General features: G+C 29.7%; 1 long non-coding RNA gene across 1 annotated transcript in view; it reads left to right on the plus strand.

Moving 5' to 3' along the window:
* The window catches only part of LOC128280753 (uncharacterized), a 110,713-nt gene extending 103,094 nt beyond the window's left edge, over positions 1-7,619 (plus strand). The window contains exon 3 of the long non-coding RNA XR_008270885.1: positions 7,358-7,619. This is a non-coding gene — a long non-coding RNA (uncharacterized LOC128280753). The remainder of the gene's footprint in view (positions 1-7,357) is intronic.
* The last annotated feature ends 13,327 nt before the right edge of the window (positions 7,620-20,946 follow it).

Genomic DNA, 20,946 nt, shown 5'->3' on the forward strand with positions numbered 1-20,946 from the left:
TAATAAATAGAAATATAATAATAGTAGAAATATAAATGGATAAATAAAATTAGATAAATAATAATAGTATTAGAATAACAAGATAAGTATAAATAGAAACATAATAATAATAATAGCAATAATATATTAAATTAGTTAATTTGATAATAAAATAGCGAAAAAAAGAAAGATTAAATCGAACCTTAAAGCAAAATTCTGGGGCAAATCAAAAATAAATAAAAGGAAATTGACCAATTTGAACATGCGAATAACAAGGAGGGACCAAAAGGGAAATAATCTCCACCCTCCAAAATGCACAGCTTCAAGGAGGACCAAAATGCAGTCAAAATAAATTTTAGGGCCAAAAAAAAATAAGAACTTAATTGTAAAACAATAAAAAACGGAAGAGCTAAAAGCAATTGGACGAATTTAGAAAAAATAAAGAAATTAAAATGAAATGGACAAAACTCCCACGTAATTAAAAGAGAAAAAAAAATAATTCAATTCCAATGGAAATAGGAAAAAAGAGAATAATTTAATTCCAAATTGAAGTAGGAATACAAAAATCCTCCAAGTCTTTTTCATTCAAAGAACAAAATATCCCTATTTATATACACGAGGATTACTAAAAATAGCCTAAATAATTTAATAATAAAATAAAACAAAAAAAAAAAAACTATATCTTCCTATTTTTAGCCTTTTACCAAGTCAACAAATTTTGAACTCCTTGGCTTTTTCCATCTTTTTGATTTGGCCACAATTTAATGATTGGCTTTCAATTTAGTCCTTTTTAACTCGTTTTTGACCGATTGTATCCTTTGGCTTTATTTATTCGGTTATTATTTTTTGGGGGCCCAGGCCAAAATTAGCCTATTACAGATTTAATTTTTAAAAAAAAAATTATATTTTTGATTTTTGAATTTTTATTTGTATATTTTGGATTTTAAATAATTTTTATCTTGATATATTTTTAATTTTGTTAATTTTGAAATTATAAATTTTTATTTTTAGATTATGATGGGGTGCAATATTGCAATTACATGTCAAGACATCTTAACATTGTTATAAATTGTGAAGTTAAAAGGTCAAATTTTGTTTTATCTTTTTTAAAAATAAAATAAATTGGAGTTTGTTTTATAATTTTGAAATTATAATATTTAATTTTTAAAATTTTAAATTTATTAATGTGACATTAACAATGAAATGTGAAGGGTCAGTTTGTTCTAGATAGAATAGTAGGGCCAAATTGATTAAATATGTAAGATGAAAAATTAAATTTATTATTATACCTTACATATAAAACACGAAAATATACTTTTTAATAGCATAATTTTAGTAAATATATTATTTTGCTCCATCTAACATATAAAGATTATTTTTTATATAGGAGACCAAGATACAATTTAAGATATATTATAAAAACTTTATTGATACTTTTACTTGTTATATAGGCTCTTTTTATTTGTTTTATTTGCTCTCATGTTATCTTTGGAGGCAAAATAGAGCTCGTCTTGAAAACAAAATTGAAGTAAATATCACACTTATTTGAAGGTAAAGCAGAACTTGAGTACATTGCTTAAGTGATATTATACTTGTAAGACTGTTGTTTAAGGATTAATTTGGTATTGCTGGTTGAGAAGTGTTTTTAAAAAACGTTTTCAAAGGAGTGTTGTGAAAAATGTAATTTGTTGATTTAAGGTATTGGATATTATTATTAAAATTATAGTGAAAAATTCAAATGTTCATGATGTCAGTTTTAAATGCTTTTTAATAATTAATAAACTATTCGTAAATTTAAGTATACATAGAAATATTTTAAAATTTTAAATATACATTAAATATTTAAATCTAATATATATTCTATTGTTGGGTTTTTTTTCGCACATTAAAATTTAACTTTGTTGACACAATTCAGTTAATGACACCTGAATGCACCCACTGTTGTCACGTGGCAATAGTAAGTATGTTGTTATTAATAGCATATTTTCAAAAATTTTAGGCTACTATTATTGTTGAATTTAATTGGCTCCATAATTACTTTTATGGGAACTTTATCAGCAAATTTTCCGTTAAATAGTGATATCGTTCTGCCAAATGATATTATTATTCAAATCCTTTGATTTATTTGGCAATTTTTGGTTAATTTTTAGTTTTCCTTTAATTATATTCAACTATTCGATTAAATTATTTCTAGATAATATTTAAAAGTTATCTAATAATTAAATTTAGGAGTAATTAATTAGTAATTACGTCTGTGGTATGTTTGGGTAATCATTGTAATTGATAAGTCTCTTGAATTAAAGTATAATTTGAGCACCTAATTACACTTTTCAATTCTTAAACGAAGGGTGAGAATTTGAGTAATTACACAAACAATTACATTCAAACCAATTTTTTAAAAACTATTTTTATACAACTTATAAAAATTATATTCTAAGCATGAACATGTATAAGTATTTAGGATGATTATGAAAAAATTTATTATATTATAAATCCTAAAAATATATGTTATAAAAATAATTTATTTATTTTATAAAGTTATAACAAAAAATTGTATTATCTAAAGCTTAAAAATCTAAATTTATGACAAAAACATTATTATAAAAATAATTTATATGTTATAAAAGTGTTAGAATATATTTATTTATAAAAGTTATGGTCATGGACATAACTTATTTATGTGTCCATGTTATATATTATGAAAATAATATACTTACTTAAAAAATTTATAGTTTTTTAAGCTTAATGATAAATTTAGTCACTAACATCTTCATGTTTTGTCAAAATTTTCATGATTGTATTTTTAGCCTTTTTGGCCAAACTTTTTTTTAATCTATTTTTCTAATGAGCTTAATGAATAAATTCAAGGTTTCAATATTTCTTTTCTTTTAATAGGTTTCAATTTTTCATACGTTTTTTACTAAAAAGCTTTTCTCTTGAGTTAATTTTTTAGATAATTACGTTTATTTTCTTTAAATTAAGAATTATTTTTAATTTAATGTATTATTTATTTGTTTTATTTTTCCACATGTAATTATGTTATCGGGTTATCTAAGTAATAAATTACATCTCATTAAAATATTCCATATATAAAAATTCACGTCATCCTCGTTAACTTTTTAACAGTACATTCATTAAATCTGTTAGAAAAAACAGATTAAAAAAAGAACAAAGGTTGATGGCAAAAAAAGACTAAAAAATATAACATTTTAACAAAACATGCAAACGCTAATGGTCAAATTTGTCATTAAGCCTTTTTTAAAAAAGTTATGAAAAAAATTGTATTATTTGTAAGAAGTGTTATGAAAGTTTTGGATAATTTATAAAATATTTTTATAAAAATTATATGTTATATATTATTTTTACTTAATTTACATATTATAAAAGGGACTTAACCTAATATAAGTTTTTCTCCAAATTAAGCTTTTATAATTAAAGCTATAGATTATTTGGACTATGAACTCAAATTTTATAAGGTCAATGCTAATTATGCAGATAAAAAAGTTTTCTTGCACCGTATTTGAAACACCCCAAATTTGGCCTAGAAGTTATAACCGAATCTGGAGAAATTACATGAACACGCTTGGAAAACTGATTTCAGTAACTATTTAGCAAATACAACTTTCACAAATAGTCATTAAAAAGCTATTTGTTCACTTTCAGAAAACACTTAAGAAATTACTTAATTTACAGTAGAAAACATTTTATGGAGTTTTAGTTTTGAAAATTGAAGTTCGTTTTGTCAACTTACGTGATTTTGTAGTCTCGTGTTAGAAAATATCAATTACTGACGAGTTAATCAAAAACCCAAAACAAATTCAGAAACATATTACAAACCCAAGAGATCAAAACAAATAATTATGAAATTCACCATATTTATATTAAATGCAAAAACAATCTGAGCTCCCACATGTCATCTAATCCTAAGTCAGAGGTTTGCCTGAACAGACAAAGATAAAACAAAAGGGGTGAACTATGGAGCTTAGTGTACAACTAAACTCAAACAGAGATCAAACAAAACACAATATACAAATTAGAGTAACGCAGAGAATTTCATAACGATCATCTAACCAGAGCAGAACAAATTAGATTATCACAAAGATTTTCATAACGATCGTATAACAAAACAGAAGATGTATGATTAAGCCAATTCAGAAAACCAGGATGCAGGTTATCAGAAAACATCCTACCCAACTCCGTTGCAAATCAAAATAGAGTTCTCCAGAACTCATCCAACCAAATCACACCAACAGATAATTGTCGACAGTGCCACTAGAATTGCAAACTAGCTGCTAGATAGAATTGTGGATAAACCACCAGATAATTCAGATCATTAAACTGCCAGAAACTTCCTCCATTCATATCATCCCGAACCCCATGCAATGTATCATGGCACACATATTCAGAATCAAAATGATAAGCATGTAAGACATGTTGTCATACAATAACAGAAACAGAACGCACGAGATTCCACACTTTGCAGAACAGATTGATCAAATCTTAATTAATCATATTAGATTTGCCATGAAGTCACATGCATGGTTACTTACCAAAATCAGTATCAGACACAACAACATATTCGGATATCACATATTCTCATCCAGCTCAGTAACACATAAATTAATCATCAAAGTTAACAAAGCACAAATCATACCTAAATAAGTTACATACCTTAAACACGTCCCAAAAAAAACACAGTATATGCTAACAAATCATATTAACTTATATCATATCAGACATACGTACAGATAACGGATTATTCATCAACAGATCATCAAAATTTAAGTTTTGTATCTTGTTTCAGATCATACGGACCCCACGGAAGGCCTACATTCGATTCGAACGATGTCTACGGCCTAAGGAAAGAATTTTGATTTTTGGCCCACACGCCAGTGTAACGCCCCAATTTTCGGGAATTCTATGAATGTTGGCATAGGTTTAATTATGTTAATGGGCCTCTAAAAGGCCCAAGCTTAAGATAGAACCCGACAATTTTAGTTAATTTTTGTTCCATAAGAAAAAGGGGGTGAAATTATGAAATAGAACCTATGTGAAAATGTTTGAAAATGCTATAGGCTAAATTGAAGTGGCCAAATAAATAAGAGTGCAAAATAGGAGGATTTGCATGACAAACCTCCCATTTTACATGAAGTGGCCAACCATCATGTTGTTGTAGACAATATGAGCACTTGATATCCATAATTCATGGTACAAATTGATAATGGGTTAGGTAAATGTTTCATGATAATGGATTAGGTAAATATTCCATGATAATGGGTTAGGTAAATGTTCCATGATAATGGTTTAGGTAAATGTTCCATGATGGGCATTTCATGTCTTTTGTATTAAAGAATTAAATGGATGAAATATGAAATTTTATTAAAAGAAAAAGGGGTGAAAAGAACAAAGTTTTGTCCATCTTTGTTCATCATAGCCAAAAGTTAGAGAAGAGAAAGGAGAGGAGAAAGCTCTTGAATGTTTGGTCACTTGGGAAGAAAATTGAAGGTAAGTTCATGGTAGTTTGCTTCTATCTTGATGTTCATGAGTTTTCTTGATTCTACCTTAACTCTTGAAGCATATTTTGGTTTTAGTTGTGTTGTGAGCATTTAGTCATGAATTAAAATGAAGGAAATGGTTGTTGTTTCATGTTCTTTTGATGAAAAATGGAAGATAGGTGAAGTTGAGCCAAACAAATGAGCATGCATGTGCCTTAGATGCTAAGGGGAAAAATCGGCTAACATGTTGTGCTTTAAAATGATGAAATGGAGATTATACTTAAATAAAATCATAGATAAGTGATGATTGATTGGTGATATACATGTTTAAATAACAAGCATGCAAGTTAGGTGTGAAAGAGTAATTTGGTAATAAATCTGCTTGGGACAGCAGCAGTAATGTGACTTTGGAAAATCACCATAAATTGTGGGAGATGAGTTAGAAGCTGCATAAATTATGTAATTAAAGCTTAATGAGTCTAGTTTCAAATGGAATAAACGAGAACATATTTTGAATTCTGTACAATGAGTAATTTGATTCGTAATGAAGAGTGGTCAGATTAGTCAAACAGTGAAACATGGGAAACTTTAAGAAAAATCTGGTATTGATTGGCAAACCAAAAATTCTGAAAATTTTATGGATAGAAGATATATGAGTCTATTTTCATGGAAAATTAACGGCACTTGATTTGGAGTTTCGTAGCTCCATTTATAAATGATTTAGTGGCTGTTGCTCAGGAAGACAGCTTGCAGTGAAATTATGATTATGTGGTAAACATTGACAAAAATTTGTTAATGAGTTGCTTATTGATTTCTTATAAGCTTACTATGATCTGTAGGTGTGGTTGGCCGAATATTGTAAGGGGTTAATACGTAGTTTGTATTTGAATAGTTAGATTAACGTGTTAGTAATTCAATTGTAGGCGGTTCATGTGTGGATCTTAGTAATTCAATTGTAGGCGGTTCATGTGTGGATCTCTTTAGCATATCGTCGCAAACAGGTGTGTAACTAACACCCTCTTTCTTAGTCTGGATCGACAAAAGTCGAAAAGCCGAAATGCCGAAAATCGGTATTTTGTAAATTCTTGATGTCTGAATGCTCGTGAGGTAAATCGATTAATGTTTTTGGTAAGTGCAAAATTTGGACCAAAGTGCATGATTTACGTGCCCTCGATATTTTTGGGCTTAATGGGCCAAAATTGAAATGATAGGCCAACGGGCCCAATTCGAAGAAACCTCGAGACGTGATTACGTTAGTACGTGAAAAGTAGGAATATGCATGAAAAACCCTAAAATAGATAAATTCTTGAAATACCTTTAAAAGTGGAAAATTTACGTTTTACCCCTAATAGATAAATTATCGAAATACCCCTAGGGTTAAATTGACCTAAATGCATGTTTGATGTTGTTATTTCTTGCATGCCATGTTGTTATTATCGATGCATGGGATTGGGATATTGACGGAGGAAGTACTAAAAGTGGCTTGTCTACGTCTTGGAGGATTTGCCTCAATTCTTCGTTAATCGAGCGATGAAGGTGCAAGAATGTGGAGTGTTAAATTTGGGTGGGTTGAGCTATTCCCACATGGTGTGTAGGGCTGATGCGGGTGGAGTGTAGTGGTTGGTGGGTTGAGTAGTCTCCCAAATGGGCTTACATATGTTATTGATGTTGCATGTATTTTGAAATGGGCCTATGGGCCATATTGTTATCTGAATAAGGGGCTAAGGCCCAGTTTATTGTAATCTGAAAAGGGCTCTGGTCTAGTACCACTGTTACCTGAATGGGCTTAGGCCCAATAGGCTTGAGCTGACTTGGGCTTTGAATAGGTTTTCCTTACACACTGAGTTTCCCCAAACTCACCCCTTTTATTTTCATCCACACAGGAAATCCCCAACCATAGTGGGCTTGGAGCTGTGAGGGAATTGGGAGTGGCCACCCGTTTTGAAAGTTTGGTTTTCTTCTGGTGAACTGGACATCCTATTATTTACGTTTGAAGTTTTGGGTTTTTAAATGTAATAAGGCCGCTTAATTATTTTTGATGGTTTTAATATGTATTACTAAGATAGGTATTACTTATTTTAACTGTTGAAATTGGATAGCTTTAGTAGCGTTTTCAAAAAAAAACAACAATTGATTTCAAAATAACACGACAACAAGCAAAGCTTCCACAATGAAAGTATTTTCCAAAATTAATCACTTTTCCTAAAAATGACTTAATCAAATCGGTTTCCTAGAAATATACATGACATTAAGGTGTGGCAATGGCGGTGTGCATGTCTAGGATTGGATCCGAAGGGAGCTTGGTACTTAAGTAGTCCGATAGACTCACCTCCTATTTTCCGATTTCCTACGGTGCATGACTTCCATTCACTTTAACCTATAATGAAATTATCTTTTAAAACACTAAGTAGGTTTTTTCTGGATCAACAATATAAAATGTTTTGAACGCTTCAATGTGGCATATCGAATCCGGCCATAACGTCTGGGCCGGGTTTGGGGTGCTACAGCCATGTGGATTCACACGGCCTGGTATACGCCCATGTGACTCAAGTCAGAAAGTTACATGGTCTAGACACACTCTCGTGTCATTTGCCCATGTGACTCACAATCAAAATAGTCTCTCACATGGTCTGAACACACGCCCATGTGACCCAAGTCAGAGAGTTACATGGCCAACCATACGGCCTGGCACACGATCGTGTGGTGTCGACAGTCACAAATTTTGGCTTTCGCCATTTGCAAAATTCTCAATTTTTGTTACACACCTAGTTCAATTTTGACGTGGAAGAAACAAAGATGAATTTCAGACCCTAAAAACAACAATAATCAGACATCAGTCAAACAATTTTAGTATCCATTTCACTAACTAATAGATTTACTACCAAAGTTTGATTAAAATCTTTCAACACAAAGCCCAAATCGGACTTCAATGCTTACCCTCACTCGTATCCAACAATAAAAGTACTTAAATAGGTAGAGAATCTTGATATGCAATCCCTTCACTTAAGAAAGAGAACCAACTAAACCCTCAAAAAGGAATTGGGCAAAATGAGCAAAACAATTTTAGTTTTAACAAATAATGAACGAGAATGAACATTAGTAGAAATTTGACAACAAACTTACGTTGTTAACCTTTTTGTCAAAACAACGAAATATGCAATCTCTTCAACAAAGCCAGTTGAGAAGTTATAAAAAAGGAATAAGAAAAAGAATCAAAAGAAGAAGAAAAATAACAAACATTTTTTGAAAAGGAGTTAGTTATTTTAAAATAAAATAACTAAAATAAAATAGAACAATTTCACAAGGCAGCCTAAAAATTTATTTTTCTTATCGCTTTCTTAGAGACTTGAACACAAAAATAAAAGGTATATAAAATTTAACCATTAAACCAGTAAACTCATTCTTAATATCAATTGGTCAAAATTATTATTTATGCTATACGATTAGGGATAGAGGTTAAGACAAAATTAACAAAAATTTTAAAGAGATTTGAACACAAGACCTTAGGCACACATTTTAAAGCACTAAACCACTGAACCAAATCAAATTGCTTTGCAAAATTTTCAAAATCCTAACTCAAAATCAAGACATAACCACTCTTGGTTTCGTTAACCTAATTTCTTCAAACCCGATTTTTGGGAGGTTGCAGTATTATAGGGTATGAGACCATTTGAAAAAATGGTGCTAGAACAAACAATATAAAAAACTCGCAAACTCTTTAATTTTAGATATTCAATACATTAAAATGTAATTGAGAAGACATTTATGTTGTTCTAAAAAGACATTTCTCATATTAATAACATCACCTTAGTATAGCATAAAAAATTAAGTTTGAATTGTACTAGCATGTTGCATATTTCATAACTTCAATCATAGAAGGAATTGAGACAATCCATACTTCAAAGATTATAATTTTAATGATGCTAGTTCAAATGATAATGAACTCAGTCAATGACTAACATGTGATGATAATGAGCATGTGTTAAATTAAAGAGGAATAACCTAACAAATATGCACTAGAACAATTAGATAAAATTGCATATGATGTATACTTTTCTTGCTATTCTTATTAGTAATCATATTATCAACTACTTTTAGACTAACATAATATATATGATGATTTAATTTTAATATTAGATTACTTGTTTAGAAATTATTTTTATCATACTAATAATTTTTTATAGTAACAAATATTTTTAAAAATATAAATTATGCAACGTGTAATTATAACTTGTTCTACCGAACATAACATAGGGAATTACAATGTAATTACATTTTGACAACTACACACAATTCTTTTTAATTACAAGATAGTGTAATTACCACCTTAATAATTACACTTTCATTCAATTACTATGTGTCCCTTAATATTTATTAAAAAGTAAAAAAGAATTATTTTTTTAATTACAAAATTATGTAGCACATATTTTCCCACTAATTATTAACTTACCAAAACTTTTAACAATTCACATCAATAATTGTGTTGTTATATTTTTAAAATTAAATTAAAAATAGTATGTAAACACACCATATAAATATGATTGCATGGTATTCAAAAGCATACAATTTATTTTGACCCTAAAACAATCATAAAATAGAGAACGACCCATCATAAAAAAGAATTACAAATTTTGTTATTCTGAATTTGCTAAATAGAAAGTTGATTATGATATTTATAATCATGTAAAGAGAAAGAAAAGGATTGCAATAACAAGGTTAGTTTTTATAAAATAAAAGTATAATACTAAAAATAGCCCCTAACGTTTGGCTGTTTGATTACTTTGGCTTTTTATCTTTTTTTTTTTTTGGAACATTTTAACTCATAACATTTATATTTTTTATCAAAATGATATATTTTTAACGGACATGTTAATGTGGCCATTAGTTGGCTAACGATCAACATTAACCGCTGATGTGGTAGTCCAAATATAATTAAATGCTAATGTGGCATGATTTTGTCTTATATGCCACATCATAAAATGATTTTAAAATTATTTAAAAAACAATTAAAAAACCCTTAAACACACACAAACACAGATAAAACGCCCTAAATCTCAAATCCTCTCCCTTTCCACTGAAATTCTGTAAAAATCGAAGCTTGAAATCTAGTGGTTCAATAAAAGAGTAAAAAATATTGTCTGAAAATTGTGGTTGGAAGCCATCAATGGAGAAGTTGCCTTAATTGAAGTTGGTTTCTTCATCACAAGAGGAGTTCATTTATGATGGAATGAAAATAACATGTTTCTATAACAAGTTAGCTTCGAGAGAAACTTCATGGAGTGATTTAGACCCAGACAGAAGATATTATGGTTGCTCAGATTTTCAGGTAAGCATATATTTAGTAAATTTGTTTTAAGGTTCATATGAAATCGGGAACTTTTTTTAGTTTGTTTGATTTTTGTGTAGATTAGACTAAATTGGTGCTATGTTTCATCCTAGCATTAGATTTCTTAGTGAATTGTAGGGTTTATATAATATAATATCGAATCTTTTTGTGCGAATTGTAGGTTGATGGATGTGGATTTTTTAAGTGGTATGATGATAAGCTGTGTAACAGGACGAATGAAGTAATATGTGAATTACGTGATAACGAAAAAATACTTGCAAAAGAGAATATGAGACTTAGGAAGCAAATTATGAAGTGTGGGAGTCTATGTGGTAGTAAAAACAGTAATGTTGAGATGTCTGAAAGTGACAATGTGCAAAATGTGGGCAAGGAGAACAATTATAAACATGTCAAAGATGATGTTGTGGAGCACATTGAATTAAGGGCAGAAATTAAAGGGTTGAAGCAAAAATGTAAATCATTCAAGAAAGAGAAAATTTTTTATAAGAAAATGTTTATTTGCAGTGTATTATTTATCTTATGTTCCACATTATGTAGTAATGTTATAATTTGAAAAGTATGGTGTCATGTTCTTGTGTTTTGTATATCTAGTACCTTCAAACTTTGTTGTTGACATAAATTGTCACATTCAAATTGGTGTTTGTAGCTAATTTGAGGGAAGTATAATGAAAGGGAACAATTGGAGATAGAAGAGAATGTTACATGTACTAAAATATTGGATATTTGAAATTGTATGTCATGTACAAAATAGTTGTTTGTATGGGTAATTATAGGCACCATGAACAAAAGTAACTAACAAAATGACCCTAAACCCACATAGTTGCCTATAGCAGTAATGGTATATCATATTAGTTTGTTACATATACCATCATTGTTATACCAACTTCAAGCAAGTCCTAGAACTTGAAATACAAAAAAAAAATCTTATGCAACTATTACATGCAATGACAAACAAAACATATCTTAAGCAACTATTTCAATAAACAAACAAAAGGTTTAGTCAGAACAACATCTTAATTCATTTCTTCATCTTCTCTTTTGTAGTGGATTCTTGTGTGTTGATAGGATCTTGATATGCCATCTTTTTTGGCTTCTATTTCTTGTACTCGTACTAGATTGTAAAAAAAATTACAACCTCAAATTACATTAAAATATTTTGGAACTTGATAGTGAAAAAGTGTTTACAATATATCTGTGATCCAACTATGTTAGGTTGATTGCATGATCTTCTGTTGTGACCTTCACCACCACATTTCCTGCATCTCATATTCAAATTACCCCTACTGAGTTGTTCGGGCCTTACTTTTTCCAACTCATTTTTTGCTTTGCTTTTATTCTTCTTTGGCCTACTAGGCATTGTTTTCTCAACTAGTAGAAGCACATGCTTAACTTCCAAACCTAGTATAAGTCTGCACTCTTCTTTCCAACATCTTTTCAGTGCTTCGAAACAAACATAAAACCTCTTAAAATATGGTGCAGATTCAAGTGTTACTCTATTCACTGCCATATTTATAGTACTTCCAGGATTCTTTAGTCTTAACTCATCAACATAATCCCACAGCATAGCATATTCCTCTACAAGGTTTCTTACCAACTTATGCTTCACTATTTTCTTGGCCCTTCTACACCTTGTCATATTAACATTTACATTCATTTTTGAAGCTACCCTTCTTTGTATCTCTCTTAGCTTCATTTTTGGGTGGTCCCTAATAGTAGCTTCAAAATGTTCTACAATTACTTTTGCATTAACCATTTTGTTTCTAAAACTAACATAACAGTTGTGCTCATCATGAAAACTTTTCACTTGCAGGCACCTAAACATGCTACTGTAACTTGCAAATATTTTCCTTTTACACTTTTTAGATGCAATGCATTTAACTCTAATCCTATTTGGTTCAGTCTTGATTATCATAAGTTCTCTTTTACAACACATTGAATACTTACAAATTGTATATTTGAATTATTCACCATCTTTAAATAGCATCCCAATACAAAAGTGTGAACTTGCTAGGTCTGGATTGTAAGTGGGGAACCTACTTATTCTTCTATAAGCATCATTATTGCCATCATCATTTGACCCAAGTATGCTCCCATAATCATCACTATCAAAATATTCAATCCCATTTCCCTCTTCTTTCCTAGCAACTCTATCATTTAATCCTTCACCCTCAACTTCTTCAGGGACCTCAGCCTGAATCTGGTTTTCAGAGCTTTCATTTTCAGTCTCATCAACTACTATTTCCTTAACTTTTCCATTTCCCTTCCACTTCTTTCAACTTTTGCCTAGCTTCTTAAAGCTCCTTCCTATCATTACCATCTGAAAAGTACATCACCTTCATCAAATAAACATTCTCCTTCTGTAAATCACTATCACTTTCATCCTCAAACCTCTCCTCATTGGCTTCTTCAACACCACTATTTAAACCTCCAGCATCCTATTCAAACCCTTCAGCAGATGCATCTAAACCATCTAAACCTTAACTTGCAGCATCAACCTCACCATCTTTACTGCCATCAACATCAACACCCTCCCTATTTAAACCTTCAACACCCTCACCACCTTCATCAATTTCAACCTCACCACTTTTACTGCCAACAACCTCAACACCCTCCCCATTTAAACCTTCACCACCCTCACCACCTTGATTACCATCCCCAGAACCTTCAATAGATGTTGCAGTTAACAGTAAATTATCAGCAACAAAAAAAGTAGTGTCAATCTCATGCTCTACATACAGGTCTATCTCCTTATGCTTAACCCAGTAGTTCAACATGTCAATAGTGCTACTATCATTCCACACAACCTTAAGGTTATTCTGCAAAGTCCCACTACGAAGTACATGGAAATAAATTAGCTACACTGTATTGGACCTTAATCTTTTTTAACTATTTTACACAACTCAAAATATAATATCGTATCTGGATACTCTTTAATCCTAATCATCTCAACACCAAAATACCTAACATGGGGACCACGTACAAATTTACCTCCCAACATACAAGTTTATGTAGTATTCCTCCTCTACAAACATATACAATTTAAACAATAAAAAAATTGTAACATCCCAAAAATTTGGGGTTAGTAGAATCGAATTTGTGAATTGAGAGAGAGTGGTCATACCTTAATTTTTGAAATTTATCTATTCATTTTAGGAAATAAATGAGGTATTGGTTTGTTGGTTAAGTGTTAGTGAAATGTTTCTTGAAACCCAAGTTCAAATCCCTTCTCTCTCACCATTTTTATTATTTTTCAAATTTTGCCGTAAATCCTAATATGTGACATGCCTTATTTTTAAAATAAATATTGCAAAATTATTTCAAGAATGAGGAAAAATTCTAATGGTTAAAAGAAATATGAGAAAGCATGGAAATTAAATGAGGTCCCAAGTTCGAATCCCTTCCCTTGCAAAATAATTAAATTTTGCAAAATCCCTTCTTTTTTTTTAATGTGTGTGCCATCCATACCCCTGAACCCTAAGTATAAATATAACTTTTTATTGTATTTTTCAGCCTTTAATTTAAATTTTACCAACCCAATCCGTTCACCCTCTTCCTCTCTTCTTTTCTCTTCAATTTTCTTTCTTTCTCCCATTGTTGTCGTCACCTACACCTAGTTTTACCATCTATTTCTTTTCTTTTGGCCACAAGATTTGCTAACATATTCTCCACCATATTGCTGTGATCTTTCCTCATTAAAATCAGCCCCAAATCTGAAATCTTGAATTCCAAGATCGATCCCGAATATTGCCAAGAAAGTGTCGTTGCCGTTTCTCTCGACTAGCTTGGGTCAGGTCTCTTCTCTCTTCAATTTCTTAATTAATATTGTTCATTCAAAACCTAAATTTCCAGATCTGGAATTTTGGGGATTTTAAATGATTTTAAAGGTATTTTTCCAGAATTTAATGAGATCTCAAACTATTTTAAAATTTAGCCCCAATTTTGGCTACTGCGAGTGGTGGTGCGTGCACCTATGGGCAAGAAAAGGGGTTGTTTTGTTTCTTGGTTCTTGCCTATATTTTTCCAGGATTAATTTGAGTTCTTTAACCCTCCTAATCAGATTTTAAACCCATATTAATTATGGAAAAACGTTCTTGATAGATTGGCTATTCGGATCCTACAAATCATGAAACATAAGTGCAATTAAGAGTAACTAGTTTGTTATTTCGACATAGTTGTTGGGTAAAGGTTATGATTGGATTAAATAAAGGAATTTAATCATTAATTAGCTACTGATTTTCCAGTATATTATTGAAGTAGGTGCAGACCCAAACGCCTCAAATCATCCGTAAAGGTGAAGAACGCTTGTACGTACAGTTTGCATCGATATAGTGTAAGGAATCTAACTAGTTTGGATTCATAAAATAGTTATAATTTCAACGATTCGTTTGAACTCATAAGTGGGTGTTTGGGGTCTGGTTTAATGGTAAATTGATTGAATTCTTACTGAATTTTGGTTTAGGTTCGTTTAAGGAATTATTAAGGAAAATTAGAAGATTCGCTAGTGTGCTGCGAGGAAGCGAAAAATAAGGTGTGTGTCCTAAACTCATAAAATTGTTTGAAAATGTTAAATATCATGTTATATATGATAAATTAGCTTGTTGATTGGATTGTATTAATAGCCAAATTATTAATTTTGTGAGTGGCCAAACCAGGTATGTTTTGAGTCTTAAAAGATTGACATGTTGGCAAAATTGCTAGTTGGTAGTATGAATGTTTGATTGAGTTTGTAATTGTATACTTGAGTTAGGAGATATGAGAATGTTTGACTGAATGATATAATGTGTTGAGATATTAAGCTTATGTATGATTTAAATTCATGAGATATTTGTTATATTGTGTATTGAAAAGGTGCTATTTATGCACAATGAAAATCCGTAAAGTATGTGAAATTGAACAATATTGATTGATACCAACACAATGGTAATTTGAAAGATTGGAACACTATTTTCATTTACTAAAAGTATGTGATTATTAAGGACATGCTGAGCATGTCAAATGAATGTGAAAGTATTGAGATATGATTATGTATGAGATTGTGTGACATATTGCATATGCATTGGTTGGGATTTTGTGGTTGACGTAGGAGTTCCGTGGTGTACCAGCGGCATATTAAGTCTGTATTATTCGTAGTCAGTGAACTGCACCTGGAGTACCAAGGGGATTGGCGATTTTATCACATTTTATATGTTATTAGTGATTGTATCGCACTATTTGATATCCGGCAGATTTTCTGCATTATTGATTATTTTATGGTTTTATCACATCGAGCTATGCTCATAATGTTTTGGAGTTTGGCAGACGGGTTCTAGGAAACTCGTAGTGTGTAGCGGATGGTATGGGTAGGAACCTTTTTGCATTGCATCATGTGCACGACATTTTCGAGTGTTATTGATTTATGCTACGCATTATATTTTGTTGTATTGAATGGTATCAAAATTAATGATAGTTACTCAAATGAATGATGACCTATGCTCATACACCATTTGACATCAATTTGATAATGGCTATGTAATGACATGAAATTCATATGATGGTTCTGTTTTCTTCTGTTAATCCTAATATGTTTCACTGTGTTTGATGTTTTTTCCCTTTAAATAATTATTTGACTCACACTGAGCTTTTCATAAGCTCACCCCCCAATAATGTTTAACTTTTCAGGTAAACCTCAAAATTAGGATCGGGCTCGGCATTCGGAGAATCACCTTGGACCTTAGACTATTCTTAATAAGTATTATTAAGTCTTTATTGGGTTTAGCTTGTAAATTTTTAATTATCTCTGATCTGTGGCTTGGTAACTTTTCTTTTGGGAATTTTTGCATGCATGAATTACTCAAGCATAATAACCGGATAATGCATGATATCGGGTTTAAGTAAAATTTGATATTGTTCTCTAGTTTCCACTACACTGCAAATGAATTGTTTTTGAAAAACAATTCGATAAGGCAACTAATTTTCCAAAATGACTTGAAAAATGGTTTTTCCGCTGTATTAGTTTAACTTCGAGGTTTTTTTTTAAAGAAGAGCAACAAGCAAACGGTTTTTCTAAAACAACATTGTCAACAATAAAATGAATCCTAAGCATACACGACCTAATGAATAAATGCTTTTAAGCTAACTCAAAGTACAACTACGATTTTCTCTAAAATGAGTTTTTTTTATGTCTTAAAAAGTAACGTAAGTTAGCTTAGCCATTTCGGTGGCTAATGTAGCCTTCTCAATCTAGCCATAACGTCTAGGCCGAGTTTGGGAGGTTACAAAAACGTATTACAAAAGTTAGAAAATAGTAAGATTCCATACTAACAGACAAACAAAGTGCAGCTAAAAAAGGTGTAAACAAACAAAATATTGAATAATATAAACAATAGAAAATGCATATAAGGTTAAATGATTTAATAATTATATAATCAAATCTTATAAAGTTAATATAAATAATAACAAAACGACAATAAAAGATGGAGAGACCACTTCAATAAGTCCACCTACTAAACTCTGCCTAGAACTAATGCCCTCACCAACCAACATTATAACCCCAAATAAATATCATGCATTAAACCAAAAAGTATAATGAAACATGTAGATTTGAATGAAACATGTAGATTTGTCAAATTTTAGGGTCAACCACTATCACTAAGAAAATCAAAAACCCTAAACCAAGACCCAAAAATGCAAAAAGTCCTCTTCTTTTCAGTAACCAAATCGAAAACCCTAAACAAAAAAAAACTAAAGTACCCAAAATTCCTCTTTTAATTAGTAGCCAAATTAAAAACCCTAAACCAATATCTTAAAAATCAAAAACCTTAAATAAACCCTCCAAAATTAGAAACCCTAAATAAAAATCCCCAATTTTGACTACCTTGAACCAAAATCCCCAAACTCCAAACTCCAAAACTCTAAACCAAAATCAAAATAACATAAATAATGTTTTCAATATGAAACCTTTTAAAAACATACCCAAAATATCATCGAAAATCAAAATGCGATTTTGCAACATGCTTCGAATAATCTTCTTTCGCACAAATTTTTTTACTTTCTCAACTTAAGGTTCAATTTCTGCTCTCCTTTTTTAGATTATCTAATCAAGTGTTTGTTCTTTTAGGATCGACCTTCTCATTTCTAAAACGATTCAGTGCCTGTGTGTTTTATGTTATTTGTTTTTAATTGTTTTTTGAATGAATAAAAATTTTTTTGAATTATTTTTTATTTTAATTACGTGTGAAATGTATTGGCACCTAGTTGGAATAAAAAAAAATTCACATTAGCGTAGTTAGACAACTAACGACCACGTCAGCATGTCCGTTAAAAATAGATCAATTTGAAAAAAAAAATAAACGTTAGGGGTTAAAGTGCTCCAAAGAAAAGATAAAAGAGCCTAAGTGACCAAACAATCAAACATTAAGGACTATTTTTAGCATTATGCCTAAAAAATCCAAAAGAATAATATTTACTTATAATATATATATTTTTAAAATATACCAACCTTAATTTTTAATCGGAATACTTCATAAGCATAAAATTTGTACAATAATTAACTTGTACCAAATTTTCAAATAAATTATACATAATTAAAATGCATTATTTTATATAATTCATACATTGTTTCATATAATTTCATACTATTTTATTTTTTAGAGAATATATATTGATTAAAAATATTAATTTTAAAATTGATTGAGTCTTAGCTCAATTGATATGAACATTATTGCCAATGTAGAAGGGTATGAGTTCGAGTGCGTTGAAGCGCATTATCCTCCTATTTATGGGTTGGAGAGGGACTATGTCTAATTCTAAATATTATGTCAAAAATAGCAGATATGATTAGAACCTATAATAAATGTAGTTGGAATAAATTTAAAAATTTAACATTTTATATTCACTTTTCATTAAAATATTATTTAAAATTATTTAGGTTTCAAGATTATGTATTCTTATTTTAAGTATTGTAAAAGTTGAGCAATTTTAGAAAAATCATTGAATTCAATAATTATAATTATTTACATAATTAGTACCATAAGAAGTTTTTGTTTGATTAATTACGTAACCAATAGTTTAAAATTTGAGTTATTTTATAAAAAAGATTTTACATGTTTTTTTATTAAATGCAATATAGTCCAACTTTATATTTAAGCAATTTAGTTTTTTTATTCTTAATTTTCAGATTGAAATTTTTATGAATTTTTTTTCAAATTAAAAAACTTGATGATTAAAAATTTAAATTTATACATATATTTTTTTTTCATTATAATATAAGATTATAAAACTAAATATTTATATTATTATGTTTACTTTTTATTGCAATTTTTTAAAAAATAATCTATTCTAATTGATGCTTTTCAGTATAAAATAGTTGAATGACAGTTTGTCTAATTAGGTATCAAATTGTAAAGGCTTAATACAATATTCGGTATATATGTTTGATTTTTTTCTAATGTTACACATATATTTGGTAAAAGCTAAAATAACAGTGTAAACTCTGTACTATTTAATTTTGACTCTAGAATTGATTTGATGAAAATTTATAATTTATTACTAATATTAGTAATTAACTTTCATCTTATCAACTCTAAAATTAGGAAAAAAAATCAAAACTAAACACTATCAAATAATAAAGTAAGTAAAAGTTATTTAAAAATAGATTATGTAAAAATTTACAAAAGTTATAAATTAATTTATAAAAAATTTATATAATTTTAATTTTTTATAGTGTACAATCTATAGTACTTTTACAAGATTAGAATATAGTATGTAAATAGTATATATTATACAATATTTTATATAGCAGTAGAATACATCATTTTATATTATTTTGAAAAGTACAAACTTTTAAAAATGCAAAAATTAATATACAATAATTAATATATACAATTAACCCGTGCATTGCACGAGATAAAAATTAATAATTTAATATAATGATACCAAAATATATAAATTAATCTAAAATTTTAAATACATTTTAAAAATTAATATAAATAATAGTAGTTTGATAATTTCCACTTTAAAAGCATAAAGCATAAAACTTAAAACACCTAAACCCTAATTTTTGCATTTGGGTGAAAAAGTACTTTTCCACCTTAAAAGCATTGTCAAACGACCAATTCCTTAAGTTTATGGTTTAAGTCTTTATGGCGCCCAAGTGATCTTGTAACGTCCTCTAACCCTATATCGTCACCGGAACAGGGTTACGAGACATTACCAGTCAGTACAGTCCAATTTCGGTTATTAATTAAAATAAATATTCACACACATCCTAGTTTTAAGATGTCGTCCCTTTAATGGGCCCTCGCGGTCCAATATGAACAGCAAATTCAATTCGGGACTAATTTAGAATCACTACAAATTTTTAGTAAATTTCAAAATTCATACTACATACCGTTGCCAGCCATAATTTACACATTTCATCAATACTTTTACAACCTAAATGACTCTCATTAAACATCCTGGGTACATGCCATTATCAATACTCAACATACTTTACCTTAATGAATTCGGGATCATCTTGGGATGCTGATTCAACGTACTATCTTTACTTAACCTGCGCACGGAAATAAACCGTACGCTGAGTATGTTATACTCAGTGGTATTTCTATAATCCGAACACTTAATAATATAACAATTAAACTTAAAATCACAATAACAATTATAAGTATTCATTTATTTGTTTTATAGATAAATTTCATTTACTTACCATAAAAATTCTATACAAGTCATATAACAAACACAATAACATATTTGTTCAATTCTTTTCATTTACTTACCGTATAAATTATATACAATATATTCACAATTTACTTGTATTCACACTTTACTTCTTAACAACATACCATTTTAATCCATTCTAACATCAATCATCATCCATTTGAACTTCACTCATTTCATGAACCTTTTGGTTCATGTTTTCAATCTCATATCTCAATTTCAATTCTCAATTCAATTTCTCATTTCATTCCAATAGCTCAATCGATCAAATTCACTCGATTTATCTTTCACTTATTTACCCCTATTAACAAACCCAAACTTTGACGGATACACAGATTCCAACCTAAAGACACCGATCGGCACATTGTGCCTAAAAGCGGTACATAGTACACGATCGAGTACGACACATAAAGTGCCTAAAACGACACACGA

This window comes from Gossypium arboreum, chromosome 9 (genome assembly GCF_025698485.1).
Source record: "Gossypium arboreum isolate Shixiya-1 chromosome 9, ASM2569848v2, whole genome shotgun sequence".
Classification (NCBI taxonomy): Eukaryota; Viridiplantae; Streptophyta; class Magnoliopsida; order Malvales; family Malvaceae; genus Gossypium; species Gossypium arboreum.